Here is a 19,522-nt window from a genome sequence, read left to right as displayed (position 1 = left end):
CTTTCACAGTCTGTCTAACCCACACTCGCTTCAGTAGCCTGCCTTAAAATAGCAGACAAGGTCTGTGCAATGGCAACTATTTTTGTACATATTTCACAATGCCTCAAATATTGGGGGATCTCTTCTCTGGGGCTTTTGGATATGAGGAGTAGAAGTTAACAAAATGTTCCTTTTTCCCAGAAATCTTCATATGCAACTCATAAAGGGGAGTCCTCCAGAGTAACGATCTGGATTAACTGTCCAGCTGTAGCTATTAAATATCTTAACGTACCATTTCCTGGCACACAAAGAGTCCTTTTTGGTCTCAGACTCTGTCACATCTTCCTCATGGCCTCCAGAATGAGCATGAACATCACACAGCACCTGCAGTGGCCAAATCATATTGCACTGTCATGCACTGATCAAGAGGTTAGGTCACGTGGGAGCCTGAGCACAGAGGAACCACAGCTATCCCAAATAACTTCGCAAATCTCTTAGGAAAGGAACTGAGCTGTGAAAGTCCAACCCCTACTACCCACTCTAGGAGTTCTTTTTGCAATAGCCTTTCCCAAGACTGGAGAGCTAGTATATGCTAGAACATATAGATGAGTAATGTCTGTATGACTGCAGTGCTGACTCGTGTTTCACAATACAATGTATTTTGCATGCTTTATGGGCGAATCCTGGTATTTTTATTTGATGCAAGTGATTCTTCATCCTCAAAATAGTCCTGTTGACTTCATGGGACTCTCCAGACTTCCTGCGAAAGTGAAGTTTATAGTCTCGCTCACATTTCTCCTTTATGGCCCAAAGGACAGATCCACCTTCCAGGACATTCTGTACTGTTGTGAGCAAAGCAGTTGCTTTTCTCCATTTTTCTCTGTGATCCATGCTTCTCTCCCAGCAGCTCACTGAGGTAGACATGGCAACACGTATGGTATGCACTAAACGCTTCCAGACCGCCTTGGTAAGGGACAGACACCTGTCTGATTTCACACATTCTGCTTCCTGAGACCCCTGCTTGGATTAACACCCTGGGAAACTGCTGTATTTATGGAGGCTTAATTTCCCTCCCTTTTTGGAGCCCTATTGCTGTGTGCATGGGGACTCAAGTACTACTGTCATGGGTTCCTGCCAGCCACTGTGACCATGTAACAAACCCACCACCAGCAAATGCCCAGACCATGCTTCAGTTCATTCCTGAGCTACTTGCATCTCACCATGCTGAAGGACATGTGCCTGTCTAGGACTTCCCCCTCTGTCTAAAGAAATAAAATATTAACCTGGGAATTTGTAGTTAGCTTTCTAAGGGATCCAGCTTTCCATCTTCTCTTTTCACTTCCTATCTCCATTTCTTGGCACTCTCAGAATGACTTTGTCTTTTCAATCCATAGCTAGTTTTGTTTCAGCAACACATCAAATAATTAGATTTCTTTCCTCCAAAAAAATCTGTTCTGTCATTGAAAAAAAGAAAAATAAAAATGAAGTTTTCAAGTTTTTGGCAGAAAAGTATTTGATAAAAATAAGTTTTCTTGAAACACACTTGAAAAATTAGTTTTCCATCCAAACTGTTTTCAGCAGAGTTTTTCTCCCAGCCCTTTATTCCATATGCTGTCCTGCTAACAGTTCCTGAGGTGCAACATCTGCTAACTTCAGTTAAAGTTGCACCCCAGTAATTGAAAGCAGAATTCAGTCTGTTCTTTGTAAGGTGTGTTGAATGGACACAATCTTGCATTGACTGAAGTGTTAGTCTTAGCAGTGAACTGATCCTCTAATTTAATCCTCCACTCTATTCACGTCTCAGATACCAAATGTTTAATAAACTACAGCTTAATGGTAAGGGTGAGTTACCCATCAGCATGTTTCTCAGCCAAAATTGTTGAGTAAACTACTCCTAATAGTAGGTTTATGTTACCATTTACATTACTGGGTAAAAACTAAATTGGAGTTTTTATGTATGATGTGTTACTTACATAATGGGCTATAGAAGTAGGTTTATTTTCTCAGCTTCCTCAGTTTTCATGTTGGATATTGCTTGATTTTACATATTAGTGGTAAATCAGAAATGCTATTTTTTTTCTTTTATATACTTCGTGTATCCTTGCAAACTGACTTTGCATGCGGTGTGTAGTTTCCAATGAGATGAAAAAGAACCTCCCCAAACCTGCAGTTCTGTGTGGGCTCTGGTACAGCTTCATTTAAGGCCCAGACACTTGACATTTCATCATTCCTGGCCTCAACTTGCCTTTCATCTGTCCCGTACCCCATGTTACAATCTCTATTTCTACATTTTTATGTTACTTCTTCTCTACCAGGGAGGGTTAAGCATATATTTAACATATGATGAGTGTTTAAAACATGAGTATATGCACATACTGTTTAATTATACATTTACATTCAAATTACACTTATATTTGTGTGCTAATGACTAGCTTTTCTGTGGTTCTTTTAGCCTTAGTTTTGTGTTTGTTTCAGTCATTTGCTGCTCAGTAGTTTCAGCTCATACTCTGCTAAGAAACTTCGTATTTAAAATGTCCATCTATATTTAAAAATTCAGGTATATGAATGGTTAAATTCAGGTTTATTTCCTCTGAGAAATGTGTAACTCAAAAACAAAACTGATAAGTTGCCTGCACTATATTTGGAAACAGCACCCAATACGCTGAATGTCTGCAGGTCAGAAAACCCCACTGAACGCCTTTTTGCAGCATAATTCATTACCTTTTGGATACAGTGGGAACAAAAAAACCACATTTCTAGATCCATTTGCATGGAATTAAACACTTTTCGTTCCTGGTTTTGAAAACTTTGGCATGAACAGAGAAGTTCTCAAAGACCTGTAAATGTATTGAATGGTTTAAATAACTTCTCTTTAAGTGGAACTACTTTATTTTGAAGTGACAAAGATCTTATGCCCGTTAGAAACGTTTAAATGAAAGCAGAGCTGTGGGCTCACTGCCTGCCAAAAATATTTATGTAAAATCTTTAAGCGTACAAGGAGACCCAAATTAGCGGTGTTATTCAGGGGAATTAAGTTTTATAAGCATCTGAAACATGAAGCCTTTGTGTTTGGTACTTCGATTTTTGCCAACAGCGGTTTTGTGCTAGTCCAATGAGAGACCTCACTGTTAATGGCATTTTAAAAGAAGCAAACAAAATACTTATTATCTAATTCATTATAAATTTTAATCGCCAGCTGTAACAGCACAGATTTGCACAGGTGCTTTTAAAAGTCTTGACCTGTTTTAAATCAGTGATGAAAAATACTCATTCTAATGCTTTTTGTTTTAAACTCTTCCTGCTAGATAGCAAGTTATTTCTATGAGCAGTTCATTTCCAAAACCTCTGTGATACAATTCTACTGGACCCCAGTGTGCTCCCCCAGCAATTATTTGGTCTTTTAAAACTGTGCATCAATAGGCAGACACACACATCTAATATGCAGAATCCATGTTGTGCTGTTAAATACTGTAGAAAAAATAATGTAGGTGGTACGATAATGTGGAACAATTCACTGAACCATTTAAAGCTGGTTAAATTGTGTTGATCAATCATTCTAACTAACAGAGGAGGACGAAAACTGAATATTGAGAGGAATGAGGATGGGGCATAATTTTTTTTCAGCAAGAAAAGCTTTCCTGGCTTAACATGGAAATATAATGTGTGAACAGAGTCTTAAAATCAATATACCATGAATTAGCAGTCAGCAGAGAACAGCCAGATGACAAGGGGAATATGATTCATTTCTTAGAATGACTAAGATCTCAGGCAGCTTGAGCTTGCTGAGCGGCATATTTGGAGGCTGTGAATAGAGTTAAAAGAAATTCCTTTAATTTCATCTGGAAGCATGTTTATGACAGACGTAAAGCACTTGAATTCAACTGAGGATTTCCTCTTGTGCTGCTGTCTTCCTGACTATACTCTTTACAGCTGTGCTTTAAACCAGCCAAGCCAGTCCTCTTACACCTTAACACGTGCCAAGGAAGTTTCCAGTTCTAGATGGGTAATTATATAACCCAACATGATGATGCAATGATAATGAAGAGGAAAGGATCCCAAAATAACCAGATCCTCTTTCAGGCATTTAAAAGAAAATGCCTTTCAATGTGTTTCAAAAGACATTCGGCTGCCTTATTCTACCTCCTTCTTTCATTTCAGCTTAAAAAATTACAGTGTGGTCATCAGAAGAGCAACATCCATAGGTGTTCTAGATGCAAATGAATGTGGATTGCCTTAATATGGGAAGTGACAGCCCCTGGCATTTCTCTGAATATTAATGCTGAATCAAATGGAGAAATCATTATGGCTGATGGTTTTGGTTATTAAGTTTCAAATGTCAGAATCCTGAGTTTAAGTTTTCGTGACAGCAACAAATGGTTTGGTTTTGTTTTTTTTTTAATTCTTAATTTTCAATTTAAATTCAAATTTCAGCTTTTTTTTCCTTCTTATTCTGGGGGCTTTCAGACTGTCCAGGAACTTTTATTTTTAGTAGGTTGGAGAAGTCTTAAACCAACTTTGAACTGGGAGCAAACTCTCCTTGTCCGCAATAGCAGATAGTGCCTTTTCTTTCTGCACAGGCAGTCTGCATATCTCTCTTTCTCCTATGATCATATAGCACAACCTTTTCAGAGGAACTAAAGGTCAGTTTTGAGTGCTCCCAGCCCAGGCCACATTTTCAGAGCTGCATCCTGCAGTTCCCGCTGTATATTTTACAGGCAGACATTCAGCAAAGCCCTGAAGCTGTGGAGTTCTTTTGCAACCCTGGCCATGTATTTCTGTGTCAGGTTTGGAGGGAAAAACTGGGTGCTACTGCTCTGTGGTTGAGCTCTTGTGCTATTCCTGACCTTAGGGGATGTGTCTGCAAGTTCTGGTGTTGCACATGTCAGGACTTCAAGCTGTCAGAAAGGTTTGAAGGTCTGGTCTGGTATGGAAGTGGGTCTTTGAGGACACTAAAAGACTTTGACATGAGACTGGCCCCAGTCAATGAAAGGTGTGCTCTTGTGTGCCATGAATTTACGGCCACACAGCCAGGTCCATATGTAGGTTCAAACCTCCTCTGTTAAAGTTGAGATCTTAAGTGCCTCCCTCTTAATTTTCTAGAGCATGTCTTTTCCTTCTCTAGCAAAGTGCCACTTACTATCAACCCCCTGGTTCTGCAAGAGCAGTGGTGGCCCTTGCTGTGCTATGTCTCACTGAGCCCTGTGATGAAAGAAAGGTCTGAGGGTCAGATTTAAAGAGAGGGATGAACTTGAGCTCAGAGAGAAGCACTCCTGATGGTACAGATTAGAATTCACATCTCCTTGTGCAGTCTTGAGAGACAACCATGTTTGGCAGCAGATGGGAGTTCAAGGTGAAGCATCTGTTGAGAACAGGGAAGGGGATTCTGGATGTCCATCAGAGATTAGTAACTCAGTAACCTCAGCAGGAAGCCTGGGATGTACAACCACCACACACTGTGCTTTAGCCTCTTATTCCTTAGCCTTACCGACTGGACCTGGCTGCTGTGCCTGGTGTGAGATCCAGCACAGGGAGGTGCCAATGACTGCTGCAGAGCTGCAGACCCTCCCACATCAGCACTTCTTCAACCCCACTGGTTTTGCTGTGAGTGGTAGCAGATCCCAACCTGCAAATCCTCCAAGGGAGGGCCCCTGGGGGGCTGCGCACATGCAAAGTGTCAGCTCTGCTTTCCCGGTAACCTATTCAGAAGCACCTAAGTGACTTAGAAGCCCAAGTCCCTGGCAATTTCAACTTCCATGCAGTCTCCAGATTGCTTTGACTTCCAGATAGACTGGGGCTATTCAGATGTTTATTCACTTCTAAAAACATTCCCTCTGGTATTTAACAAATAACAGTGTATTCCCTTTTCAGGGGACTACAGTGAGCTAAACAGCCCAGTTCTCTTGGGTAACGCAGAGAGGAACTGAAGGCCTCTCCCCTGCTCATAGAACTGATTTTGGTGGAAAATGTGCAGGGTTTTTTGAGGACTCCTGAAGTTCATTGTTCAGGTGCCTGCTGCTCATTTGAATTTCGTTTTTCTCCTCCCCTTTCTAACACTTCTGACTTTTAATTTGGGGGGGGAGAGCAGAGGAGGGATGAAGGGAAATGGCTGTTTCTTTGCCATTTATTGTGGCAGAGAAGGGGGGATGGAGACCAGCTTTCTTGGACTCTTGTATCCAAAATACCTATAAATAATTAGTTGCAGGGACTTAGCTTCCCCCTCCTTTTAAGGCCTAATTTAAGTTCTTTATCAAAATGATTTAAAATGCCTTTCTCAGTAGGAAACTATATTTCAGAGCTTTTATTTATTAGACTTCTCAAAAAGTGTGTTTTTAATGCACATCCTGACTTGCTGCCAAAACTGTCCACTGTAACATCAGGACTGGAGCAACCCATTGTATGGGGACTTATATTTATTAGTTTTTTACATATTGGTACAGAGCAATTAATCTAAATCAATCACAGGCAGAATTGGCACATAAATCTCCCAGTCTTCAGTACTCATTGTGCTGTGTTACTGCCCTGACAACCTTCCCTCAAATACAGACAATCTTTTCCCTTTGTCTAGTCCTCTTAAAGTGTCAATAATTTTCCTGTGCTGCATAGTTGGTGGTGGTTGTTGTGAGTTTGGGCTTTGGGGTTTGTTGTATTACACGGGAACCAAAGAGCTTTCAGCATTTGGAAGCAGAGCAAACAGCCTCGAACTCTGCAAAATAGATGAGGATCATAAAGTAGTAAAGCAAAGGCAGATTTCCTGGTAGATGGTTGAATATCTGAACATTTGAACATTATGAGCCCATTACAGCACTGAGAGGAGATTACTTCCTTCTGCTTTAAGAAGTACAACGTTTCTTGTGCTCGATGGTGAGTTTGAAGAGGTCAGTTTGCTTCAGTAGTTTCAGGACTCCCAGCCTGTGTGTGTTGTGTATCTGTGTGCGTGTAGGTCAGACCCATCCTTTCTGAGATACTCTCTATCCCTTTCCCAAATTGTTTCCTGCTTTCTGAGCAGAAGTAGTATATAAGGTAGTCTGGGCCTAATTACTTTAAGCAAATACAAAACCATAAATCAGGTTGTGCACGGCTATGATTCAGCGTAACCCTCTGGCAATTTACACCAGCAAAAGCTCTGCCTGGCTCTGTTTTGAATACCTCTCATTACACATCCCAGGGATGTGACAGCCTTCTCTAAAAACTAAAGTTCAGTCTTTCCTAGTGATGGTTTAAGAGCTGTGGCTTTCCAAAGGGATTTTGTAGTACTGGGGACCATCACTCCAGAGGCTCTGGTGTTTCTGACGAAAGGGCTCTGACATCCAGGCAGTACTCTTGAAAGTTCAGAGTTTGGAAAGTGGGAGCTCTGTAAGGAATCATTACAATAAAAGGTAGAACAGATTCTAGCAAGTGTTCAATCACTCAGCATGGTGCCACTTAGAGGCAGAAGACCTTAAAACAACCAGCAAGATGTCTGCAGAAGAAACCTCTGCTGCCAGCTCTCGGCACTCTCTATCCTGTCATTTGGTGCCTTTCATCTTGGGTAAGTTCTGCACATGGGCTACAGTGCAGGCTGGGTCAGCGATCAGAGCCTGGGCACTGCTGCTGAGGCTCAGTTCAGATGTCACAGGGGAAAGGGTTTGCTTGTGTAGTGCACTGAATAAAGCCAGGTCTCAGGAGACAATGGGGGCTAATAGCTTGCATTGAACCCCACTGCATAACCAACTGCTCCTCATGCGGGTTTGGCTGCAAAGTAGGAGCAGTGGCTGGTGCAGATGGGCCTGTTCAGCTCTTCTGGCCCCCTTCAGGGGGTCAGGTTTTGGAATTCAGGATTTGAGGGCAGGATTTCCACCTGCATTGCTCAGGAAGACACTGGTCACAGCCTTGGGGGTATAGGGGGCCCATCTCCTGCAGGATAGCAAGAAGGAATGACAGTGGGCCAGTCCTGAGAGCACAGATGGAAAAAAAGACATCAGGATGTTTCTTTATAGTGTCCCTGTTGTCTGTGAAGCTCAAAATGCCTCCAAGCTGAACATTTTATTCCTGTAGCTGAACTATTTGAATTAGCAATGCCAACAGCTGTGTGTTTAGAGGATCAGTTCAGAGGTCTCACAGGGCAACATCTACCCAAACACTTCCTCTGATATGTGAAATGGGTAAATCCTTTCTTTGAACTATGTCAGAGCCACATCCATCCTTTTATTCAGTAGAAGAAAATAGAAGATATCCGATTAAATGCCAAGATAATTTTCCTGACTGAAAAGCCAGTATATGAGGATACTTAATTTAGAAAGGGGGGAAACTGAGGCACGAAGGAGCCATCATTGACACTGCTGTCATCATTCTCCTCTGACTGGTGTCCAGCTCTTGTCATCTCCAAGACCTGTCACTGGGAGAATGTTTAGGGGAGAAAACCAAACAAGGAGACCCTCCTTGTAACAACCCCTTTGTACAAACTACACCTGTGGGAGAAGGGGATACTCAAGCCCTGCTCACTGTCAGTGTGACTCATGTTGTACCAGCAGTTCATGGGTTTATGGGTAACTGCTTCTAAAGGGGTGATAGGATTAATTTGCAAACTCAGCTCTAAGTGCACTTGAACAAGGGGAGCTCAACTCTGTTCCTCTGTGTTAAGTAGTTTTATTCATAAAGTGAATAAACACATGCAGCTAAAGAGCAATAGGTACCCCAGGTAATGTTAATGAATGACTGACATTTCTCCAATTAAACATTACATTCTACCTTTCAATTAATTCACAAAATGGCAGACTTCTTTTAAAACCCAAACTTCCCTCAGGAGAACAAATCTGTTTGGGTGCTCAACAAAAATTCTGGGGTTTTTTTCCCTTGAAATAGATGTGAATGGTATAAAATATTTCTGTGTACTTTCAAGAATAATTGAAGCATATGTACCCAAAGTGTAATACTTTTCAAACTGGTTTCAGACTAAATTATCCATTATATGAGACTAACACATAAAAGCCTTCCTCTACATCAAGTGGTAGATCAAAGGGAGGAACGATGGCTTGTCCACATGCATAAACCCCACCTCTCAAATTCTGAGAACAAGGATATGCAGTCTGCATTTTAACTACATCTCCATGACATGAAACACTATTCCTGTGTCTCCTACTGCGGGAGAGTCAGGTAGTCCTGGCTACAAAGATTCCCTTTTACATTTCTCCCTTCCTTTTCTTGTTCCATCACACAGATGACATTTCAGTCACTAGTCCCGGGTGACTCTCATTTGAAAACTAAACTTCGCTCAGTTCCTCCAGGGCAGTGGTGGAGCCTGTCAGGGAGCAGCACGATCCTCGGTCCTTTCATGGTACATGTGTGAACCCAAACCCCAGCCCTGCAGCCTGGGGAGTGGATGCTGGTGGAGATGTGCACCATGAGTGCTGCCGTCTGCCTGTCCCATGGGTACCCATCTTCTTGTAGTGGTTGGAGCACAGGGTTATGAGTCAGAACATCTCTCTACTGTCCAGTCTGTTGAGCTCAGATAAACGTTCTGTGATTTTCCTATGTGCAAAATGAATCTGGTAATATTTCCACTCTTGTAGGGGTCCTTTAATTACTTTGTCTACCTAAAACCCTTTCCTCTGGGAGGATGCTGTGGGGGGGACAAATTCTGAGCATTATTGCTAGTAAACACTAATGGATCACTCTATATAAGGACCCAATGGTCTCAGCTTTTGGAGTGTTTTGTTCTGAGTCTTTCTCACTACCTCTTTCTTCGTACTCAGAAATGTTACAAACTCAGCTATAAACTTCCTGGTTTAGTGGCATAATTAAAGATGTTTGTGCTTAAAATCTGACTGCAGTAGGAGACCGAAGATGTATAGCTTACATGCATGTCTAGATCTAGTCTCCCAGCCAGTAGATTGGACGTTAGCCCAATTATTCCCATTAGCGTCGGGTTTCCGAGCATTGATGGACTACCATGATCAGAGAATAAATTCCTTAAAACAACCTCCCCTGGCTGAAATGTAAACGGACTTTTTATTATTGTCATGGCTGCTACAAATGTGAAGTGCACTGGGGAGGTGCTGAGCTGAGGCACCAGAAGAAGAGGCTGTGATCATGGAAAGGCTGAAACTTCTCCTCTGATCATTTCTGACAGCTCCGAGTGGTTCTTCCACAATTGGAACCACTTGTGCTGCTTATTAATATAATGAAACTTATCCTCCAGCAAAAACAGAACCAAAGGTTGACACAAGAGTGGAGCGAGAGGCTGAAACCTGATCTGGTTAGGGATCTCTTAAAGATGATGGAAGACTAATAAAATCCAGTCTGTTTCCTACCTCCATTACAACTCCCACACCCAGTCTGTCTTCACGAACTGAAGTGGAATAATGGCTCCTTCCAGAGCCAAGGCAACCCCCTGTTCTGCTTGAGAACAGCATCTGATGGGCTCTGGCAGCAGGGCCTGTTTTGGTACCTTCCCTCATCTGTGAAATTCTTCAGTTTGATTCCAGTGGGTGCTGGATGAGGCCTCTAAAATGCTTCTTATTTCTTCAGGGATGGACTTTTATTTGATGGGGGGTTAATTGTTTGGAGGGTTAAAAAGGGTTTCCACAGTAGTTCAGCAAAGCTCAGTGTTTGGTAAATCTTCATTGTAGAGATGAACATTAGTTAAGAGCAGAAAAACATTCATTTTTCCATTGGCAATAGGTTAGAGAAATAGTGAAAGCTCTGCCTTTAACAGGACTGCTCAACACCAGGAGACGTAGAGTGACAAAATATCCTTGTGGTTAAAAAAATAACCCCAAACCTGAGGTCTTGAGACTTTTCAAGAAGTCGGTAGGGAAGCAGCTGAGCAGAACTGGGAGGTGAGCAGGGCAAAATGTCAGAGTTGATTTAACTCATTACATTTAAGTGGAAAATAAGGGATAAAAGTTTAGTTGAAGAAAAATTAAGGAAATACCCAAGAATGAGTTTACAAAGTGCAATATTTTCTCTCAAAGCCGTAGGGTTAGCAGGTTGGTATCCAGCATCTGTGACTGATTAGGGGCATTTGGGATGGCAGGTGGCTTTAGGAAATGGAAACCTTACAGGGCTTTGCAAACACTTTCTGTAGTTAGGCAAAGCTATTTGATTTATTCTCACTGGTTTTCATTCTATAGCCTGGTTTAAAATCTATCAACTTGTCTTAATCCACGTTAATATCTTCATATAGACACAGTGTTGTGAAAATTCTCCAAACAGATTCTTTAGAGTTGCCCTGGAGAATAACAGAGTTACTGGGTTTACACTTCCAAGGGCCGTCTTAAGGTGATGAACATAAATCATGGCATTTAAAAATGCCAACCAAATCTTTTAGACAGTAATGAGATCAAGAACCAGATCTGATCATATTTGCTCCTGACAATTTAAAAGAGACCTATAATTCTATGTACTTCCACAACGTGTGGTCATGCTGATACTGCTTGTCTATGCTAAGAAGCCAAACCCCAAAAGAACCCCTCACCAGGCTTAAAAGGGTGCAGCTGGGTTGATCCACACCACTGCACATGGCAGCATCACACAGCTGGAGAATGAGCAGGGAAAGGCAAACTTGCATCTGTTCTTGGCTCTGGTTAGGAGGCCACGAGCTCCTCTGAGGCTGTGCAAGATGCAGGGCCACAGAAGAGCTTACGCTTCTCCTCTTTTTATTTGGATGGGAACCAAAACTTATCTCTGGGAAGAAATATTTGGAAAAGAGACTCAAGACGGGAACATAAACCCCATGGGAAGTGGCTGGAGCTGCTTCACAAATCAAGCCCATACACAACTGGCTTCTTATAAAATGATAACAGTAGGTAAAATAGAATTTGCAGCTGCGAGCAGTACAACTGTAAGATGATTCAGGGCAGGTGGAGTTAAAAATCTCAATTAGCCTTCCCAAACAGCATTCCTGGGGAGTAACTCAAGGAGCAAATACTGCAGAAGCCCCAGCACAGGTTTGTTATTACTAGAGAAGAAAAATCAGCCTTTGGCCAAACCTTTCCATTATCTGATACTGTAAAACCATTCCTGCAGTGCTGTCTTGAGATGTTCTCACCTCGGCACTTGTCCAGGTCCGTTTCCAGCTCGGGATTGTGTGTGTGTCTGTGTGTGTTCTGCTGCAGATTTATTTTAAATCACCCTTCCTGAAGCTGTGCAGCATTCTGATTTATAGGATTTTACTAAGCTTCACCCAGCCTTTTCTTTTCTGTACTAAGTGTATGTTTTACTACTTTGTATGTTTTTTCCCAAAGAAATAGATTTTATTGGACAGGGGTTCACGTAGCTGCATAATGTTTGTCTTATGGATTTTGTATTAAACCACTTTAACACTTTTGTAGACCTGAGGAACTTGGCAAATACTGTGAGTGAAATGCCCTGAGCTTCATCTTGCATGCTTTGAACTGAGCTTGCTGAACTTTGCCTAGTTACCGAGCTGACACGTGAGCAATCCATTTGCAATTCAGAGAGAGAAAGAGAGAGGGGGCCTGATCCTGCTTTTACCAAAGCCAAAGGAAATCCTGCTGCTAACTGCAGCAAGAAAAGCAGCAAAATCATAATGACTATTTAAGATGATATTTCACAAGTACAGTAATGTGACAATCATGATGAAGTGGTGGTTTTTCCAGAGGCAGTGTCTGAATTAATAGGGTCTTTCCAACCGGCTCTCCTTGAAACAGGTTGCAAGAGGTAAAATAGAGAAATAAATAGTCTCATGGGTACTTTCCCCTCGTCAGGATTTTTATTCATTCAATAAATAGCTGTTACATTTTGAGGTTTGGGGTTTGTTTTTTCATTGTTGTCATCTTCCCCTTCTTTATTGTAGCATGAGTAATCTAATTTTTCTGCATAGCATGTTGCAGTTTGATAGACAGGTCTCTGAGGGAAGCCTTATGTGTCAGCATCAGTGAAAATGACTTCTGAGGTTGGCTCACACCCCCACGCGAGCGTGGAATCCAAATCACCCCAGAGTGAGGCATCCGCTGCCCCACGCCTCGCTGCTGGGTAATGTATTCATTTGCCTCTGGCAAAAGAAGAGTGAGATCCTCCATCGCATACTGATGCCATGTGGAAGAAGCCATAATTGGGACTGGTCACATGTTAAAGTAACTGCAAGCTGCTTTTTGCCGTCTGTGTAGATGAAGTTCACGTCTCTTGATCTGCACGTACAGACATCACCTACTCTGGGTATACGCACGGTTTGGAGACCCAGCAATTCCAACACAGATTTTGCCAAAAGAATAGGAAATGCAGATAGGCTGGAGCTCTTTTCCAGGATTCAATCCTAGTGGCAGGAGGTTTTACTTGGCTCCAGTAGTACTTTGGTTTATCAGTAATTATTAATGACTTGTGCAATTGCATTCCCCACTTCAATCAAAGGCAGAGATTTCAAATCTAGCAAGAAAGCATTCACAGAGCAGCTCTCTGCCTGTTTTCTTTTCACAGGCAGATGCTGACAGGGGAAGAGGTTCAGGTGCATATGAAGCTTTACAGCTTGGCTTCTAAGAGGAGTCTTTGGGACTGAGCTTCCCAAGTTTCATGCCTCATTCCCTCCTCTCAGCAATACACCTTAAATAATCTGGCTTGCTAATGTTTCAGATCTGCATGGGAAGGCCACTGAGTGAACAGGAACATTCTGAGGGATTCATCTGCTTCCAGTTATGCCCCTACGAGCACTCCTGCCCTCTCTTCCCTGTTGTAATACCTGGAGAAGTTACTAGGTCTGCTTGGTCTACTTGGAGCTGTGGAAGATCTGCCACTTATTTCTGTGGATGTGGATCATTGCCTCAGTTCCCCTGTCTATAAATAAGACCTTTAATAAGGGCGTAGTCCCTCCAGGGTATGGAAGGGATACTGAGCATCTGAGATGGATGCTGCTACCTGATGATACTGTGATTGTGGGCAATGACATTACAGCTTAATCTGCAGATATGAAATAAGGCTGTAATTTCTGATTTCACTGTCATCCCACTTCCAGGTAGGGAAATGGAGCTGGTTTTGGAACAAAGCCACCATATTCAGTCTTCTTAACCTTCAGCCTGGATAGCTGCAAAGAAGAGCAGAAGAATTTTAGGCTTAACATTTTAACTTGGCTTGATACGCTCCACAGTAGCAGGGAAATAAACTACCTTTTTTGGAGCACTTTATTCCTGACATACAACCCATTCCTCATTTAGCAGATGTAATTCTGCAGGCTGTGTACATTGTTTACATGACAATGAAGATGTGAGGAGACACACAGGTCTTTACCATAGAAAGCCACAACAGCAGAGACCCTTTTTTAAGAGAGACCATCATTGCTGCTCTTCTAGAGTAGGAGACCATCCTAGCATGGGGTTAGCCATGTATGACATTAGGCATAGCTTTACTAGCAAACTTTATACTCTTACTTGTCGCTGTGTTTCCTGGCAACTCTCAAGTAATAATGTCAATAGATATCAAATCTTAAGTGCATAAGACTCAATTATTATCTTGCAGAACACAGAGGCTGCTCAAATCCACACTGTGAGCTCACAATCTGCTGTTTACTTAAAGTATATAGAAAGCACTTGACCTCTTCTCAGTGGCATCCATGTGGAAACACTCGACAATAGAGGCCTCCCTTGGTTTTCTTAGGAATCATGTTTCAACATTTTTATCTCCTCTAATTAAGGTCAATGGTTCATACACTCCCACTTCTCTCCTCACCCCACTCTCCCAAAATTGCAAGCACTTACCCAGCTCCAGTTACCCCGTATGAAACATACTGGGCCCAATTTGTGCATATGCAATTCCTGGGGGGAGTGAAGAGAGTCACGGAGATCTGGGGCTCTGCTGAACCAAACACTGCGTCTGTGCTTTAATGTTCACGTGCTCCTCTACCACGATGAGCAGCAGAGTCTAATGGTGAGAAGAAAACAGGAGGCAGGGGGTGGGATTGCTGCAAATGTAATTCCACTACGAGAATATTTCCTAACCCACAGCACATGTTCCCACCCAGTGGGGAAGGTGTGAGCGAGTTCTGAAGGAGGACAGTGCAGAGCGAATCTCATCTCCCTTTGCAACACTGTAAGTGCTAATTGCAGGCGGGAGGGAAGGGTGTAACTGGTAGACGTCTAGGAGAAAGCCTGGGGAATACAGCACAAGGACTTGTTTTGTCATTGAAACCCAGGAGTGCTTCACATCCCAGCATCCCTGGAAAGATGCACTTGGACACTGCTGTGCTCTGACTCAAGCCCTGGCTGCATCTTGGTGAAAACCTTTGTCTCATTCATGGGGCACTACTGAGGAATGCTAATGCATTGTGTCTGCATGGTAGAGACCAGCTTCCAGCTCACTGTCAAGGCTGAAATAACACATCCCACTGGATAAGGGGCCTGTGGGGACTGCGCTCATAGCTTTTCAGAGCACTATACATCCTGCTTAGAAATTATCTCTTTTCTACTAAAAACACTGTTTCTTTTATCATTATTATTGAGTAGGTAGTAACTATACATGGTTAGCAATGAAAGGGAGAGGTTTGAGAAATAAAGCTCTGTGTTGACAGAAATCACATATGTAAAACCAAAACCAGGCCAAGCAGCTGCAGACCTCAGTATTTATTTAGGCTTGTCGCTGATGTGTTGCACTCTTCCTCTTTAGACTGACTTGTTCTCATTTCTCACACATTACACAGTATCATTGCCAGAAAAGAGCCAATGCTGTCCTTTTGTTGTTGTTGTTAAAAAAACAGAACACACTAACAGAGTTGTGCGCTATGTGAGATTGTGTTGACCCTTGCAAAGGCAGGTCTGCAAGCCTGCAAGGATCTCCTCCATGCCTCCATCAGCACACGTTTCCAGCCTAACCCCTTGTGCTCCACTCAGCCATGGCTACAGGAACAGAACACCTGTTTTCTGTAGAGAGTAACAGCCCCAAAACATGATTTCCCCTTCCCTTGTGCTGGTTTGTAAACAGCCAGAACACCTGTTTGCTTCCAAGCGTGGAGCGGGGCAGCCTGTGCTGCTGTGGAACCGGTGCAGTGCTGTGGGTTCCTCACCCCAGGGGCACAGGGATGGCGTCAGGAGTTTCCTGGTGACAGAGAGACGTGTTGGAGCAATGTGACAACCTGGAGAGAGGGGTTTGTCATGTGAAAGTAGAAGCTTACTCGCCCCCAAAATATTCTCTTGTTGCCAACAGCACAGCCAGTGCCACCACTGTGAATCAGTCATACAAGGGTTGGGAAGGCAGGTAATGGGGCAGCTCGGCCCTGCAAAAGGGTTTGTGTTGTTACTTACTGGAGGATAGTGCAATAAAAATCATGGATGTTCAGCCTGAAAGAGCTCAGTCACTTGTGCCATAAGGATTATGGTTAATTAAATACTGCACCCCTTTAGATATTTGTGTCAGGTTCTGAATTGCACCCCTTTCCTTACAACCAGAGGACATCCCCACATCTTCAGGGATTTCACAAAACAAGGTTAGAGTTTTGTTTCCCCTGGAAATGAAATTAAACTTCTTTGGAGCTGGAAAGCAGCAGCTCTTGAAAATCACTCTGCCAGCAGAACAGGCCGGGAGGAGAAAAAATACTGTATCCCAGAAGTGAGCTACAGGGGGACTTTAGTAGCAGACAAACTATATTATTACTTAGTACCTGGTTTGTTATGTAGAGGGCTGGGTTACTCATCTTCTATTTAGTTCTGTAACTGACCATTGCACTCCAGTGGCTCCTTATTTCTCCAGCACTTTCTTGACTCCTTTTGGGAAACCCTTCATATTCCTGCCAAAATACAGTCAGTGGGGACTGCTCAGACATCCTCATCTCCCCCTTGGATTTAAACTCCATCTTTTTTGCAAGTATGCTGTGAGTTTTCTCCATTGCTGCGATATGTGTTATCTTGTTCAGTTGCATTTAATTTTGCATCAATTTGCATATTCTCGTCCTGGGCTGAATCCGTTGAGATTTTCCCATGACACATTTTGCCTCTGCAGTTCCCAGAACACATGTCCCTTCTGCTGTGGCAAGAGATACTCTGTGGATTCATCTCTCTCTTTGGGAAAGTGAGGCTGGTTTTCCGATGTTCAGGATTTTCTGTGCCTTCACAAACTCGGATTGGTGTCAGTTCAGACACAGTCTCTTTCAGTTTGGTAGGGATGAAACTCAAAGTCCTTTCTCACTTGTGCCTGTTGGCTTGAGTGAAAGGTTGTGGTGTGTGCCGCATCACTGGTTTGCTGTTGGGTGTTTTGTGCTTTCATTAAGACTGTTTCTACATTCACAGCTCCCACCTATAACAGGAGAAACAAATATTAATGCCAGCCTAACTTCCTTCAGATACTGTGAGGAGCAGTGCACGAGCAGAGGTGATGTTCTTGGGTATTACAGTAACAGGGGTCACAGGAGCTAGATAGAAAAATAAAGCAGAAACTAGTCCAGACTCTCAGCCACCAAGGATTAGGGTTCATTTTCAGATCTCTACCTGTTGACAAGCTGGGGGAGTCACTAACATGTTTAAAAACACCCACCAACCCCAGCCTCCCAGCTGAAAGCAGGGTGTGAGCGGGTCTAACAGCACAGCACAGGGAACCTTATCTCTGTCGTGGTGAAAAATCAAAGGCACGTTTCCAGCTGTGCCCATGAGCACTATTTGGTCATTGAACAAAGCAACTGGCACCTCGTATCCAACCTACGGAATGATCACAGCCTGGTTCAGGTGCACAAACAAGTGCAGAAATGAGCTCCATGCACAGAACTCGTTGTTATTCAATCAAGCCTTTAATTGTAAATGTTTTAAGCAAGGAATTGCCCTGTTTTATGGAAGTGTGCTCAGCATTACTCCGCTGCAGACATCTGTCATTCAGCAGGCGCCACCCAATAAAAGTGCTTAAAATGTTCTGTTCCTCAATTAAAATATAAACCAGAGCTGTTTAAGGGCTTTTACGAGGTGATTTCTGTTTACCTGACAGATTTCCACACTGGAGGAGTGTGAAGCAGGATTTCAGGTTCTGATCAGAAGTGACAGCTCCACAGCAGAGTAAAGCTTCAATTGTTCTAATTCATTCCTTTTTTTAATTTCAGGAATAGTAAAAATCCATAAAGAAGAAGGAAATTCACACGCAAGAGCAAAGCTCAGAACTAGGAAGGGTTGATGCTGATCATGGACACTGTACTCCCCAAAAGGAGTCAGGCTTCGGCCCTGGGATTCTGTGCTGAAGGAGCCTGTGTCACACCTGCTAGCCTCTTCCACATTTCATCTGGCAAAACACAGGTAAAAGTGCTCTGCTCCTGTCTGAAACAGCCTCTTAGGAAGAGGAATGAGACTGTGGCGAGACAAAATCTCCCGTTTTCCCCTGATGAAACACTGCATGAATGTTCTCATGGTTATTCCATTGCACATGGAGATCTCATCTCCTGTCCTACCTTACTATGGCCATGAACAAAGACCTTTCTTTTTTCCTTGCTGCTCAAGCACAGTGGACCTTACACTGAAATCAAGTGCCTTCTGTAAAAGGAAAACCAAACCTGTATCTCTCCTTGTTCCAGGGCCTCAGAAACTGGCATTAGAGATACCACCTGCCAGCAGCAGTGTCAGGCCAAGAAGACTGTACCCTTGCAAGACAAAGCCTTCAATGCTGAACCTTAAATCCAAGTCTTCTGCTCTTGCCAGGTAACAATTTTTGGACTGATTCACTCTGTCTTACATTGCCATTAAGCCATTGTGTCACCCTTCATCACACCAGGGTCGCAGCTGGTCTCCAGCAGTGCAGGCAAGCAAAGGACAGAGCCTGTGGTCCTCCCTGTGGCTGCTTTTGGGTACCTGCAGCTCCACAGAGCTGCGTCATCATGTAACGACCCCCACAGCAACATGAACTGGGATCTTGCAGGTATGGGGAAAGAGGCTTATCCCTGAACAACACTGCTCAGAAAATGCTAGGAAATTCTACATTAATCCTTAACTTGGTCTGTTGTGCGGGTTTTTTGCCCATCCAGCAGCAGCATGAGTTAAGGATGAAGCATTAGCCCCAGCAGCAATACCCCCCATCAGTTCTTCATGGTATTTATATGTACCCTTTTGTAAGCATATCAATTACACAAGTGAGTTCTCAAATGCTCAGCCACTCAATACAGCCACACAACAGAGGAAAGAGTCCAGGTTAACACAGAATTACACATGTGCTGAACATACCAGGGGACAGGAGTAAATAGTGACAGGTACAGTTCAAAGCCACATCTTAAGAACTTTCTGTTTCATTGCAAGGCAGCACTTCAAGCTATTAAAAATAAACCCTGCATTTTAATTTCCAAGGTGTAGCAGCCAAAGTTTGTCAGAGTTATTCTTAGCCATGGCAGAATTGCCATCTTCAGGCCACTTTTGAACAAACCAGATTATTCCATGCTAATCCAAAATCCAGTGCAAGCTCCTCCCTCCCCTCTGTTCATTTTACCCTTTGCATTATGAATGCTGTGGGTAAGGACTGCCTGTTTCACAGGGGGCTTGGTATCACAGCAAGCTGGTTGTTGATCTCTGGATGCCTGCAGGCCAGCAATCTGTGCTACAAGTTACCCCTCTTAAAAAACCCTCACAAAAGAGACAAGTGGATAAAACTGATGGCAGCA

The 19,522-nt window shown here is 43.0% G+C and overlaps 1 long non-coding RNA gene across 1 annotated transcript; it reads right to left on the bottom strand.

Annotated features, from left to right (window-relative positions):
* Positions 1–6,798: 6,798 nt before the first annotated feature.
* LOC115946457 (uncharacterized) lies at positions 6,799–17,189 on the bottom strand. Its single transcript, XR_004080534.2, has 3 exons — positions 16,562–17,189; positions 14,667–14,829; positions 6,799–13,996 (listed from the first exon to the last, which is right to left on the bottom strand). It is a non-coding gene; the product is annotated as an uncharacterized lncRNA (long non-coding RNA).
* Between the last annotated feature and the right edge of the window lie 2,333 nt (positions 17,190–19,522).

The sequence above is a fragment of the Melopsittacus undulatus genome, chromosome 9 (genome assembly GCF_012275295.1).
Source record: "Melopsittacus undulatus isolate bMelUnd1 chromosome 9, bMelUnd1.mat.Z, whole genome shotgun sequence".
Lineage (NCBI taxonomy): Eukaryota > Metazoa > Chordata > Aves > Psittaciformes > Psittaculidae > Melopsittacus > Melopsittacus undulatus.
Note: the sequence above shows the minus strand (reverse complement) of the source record. Positions and strands in the feature narration are given on the sequence as shown.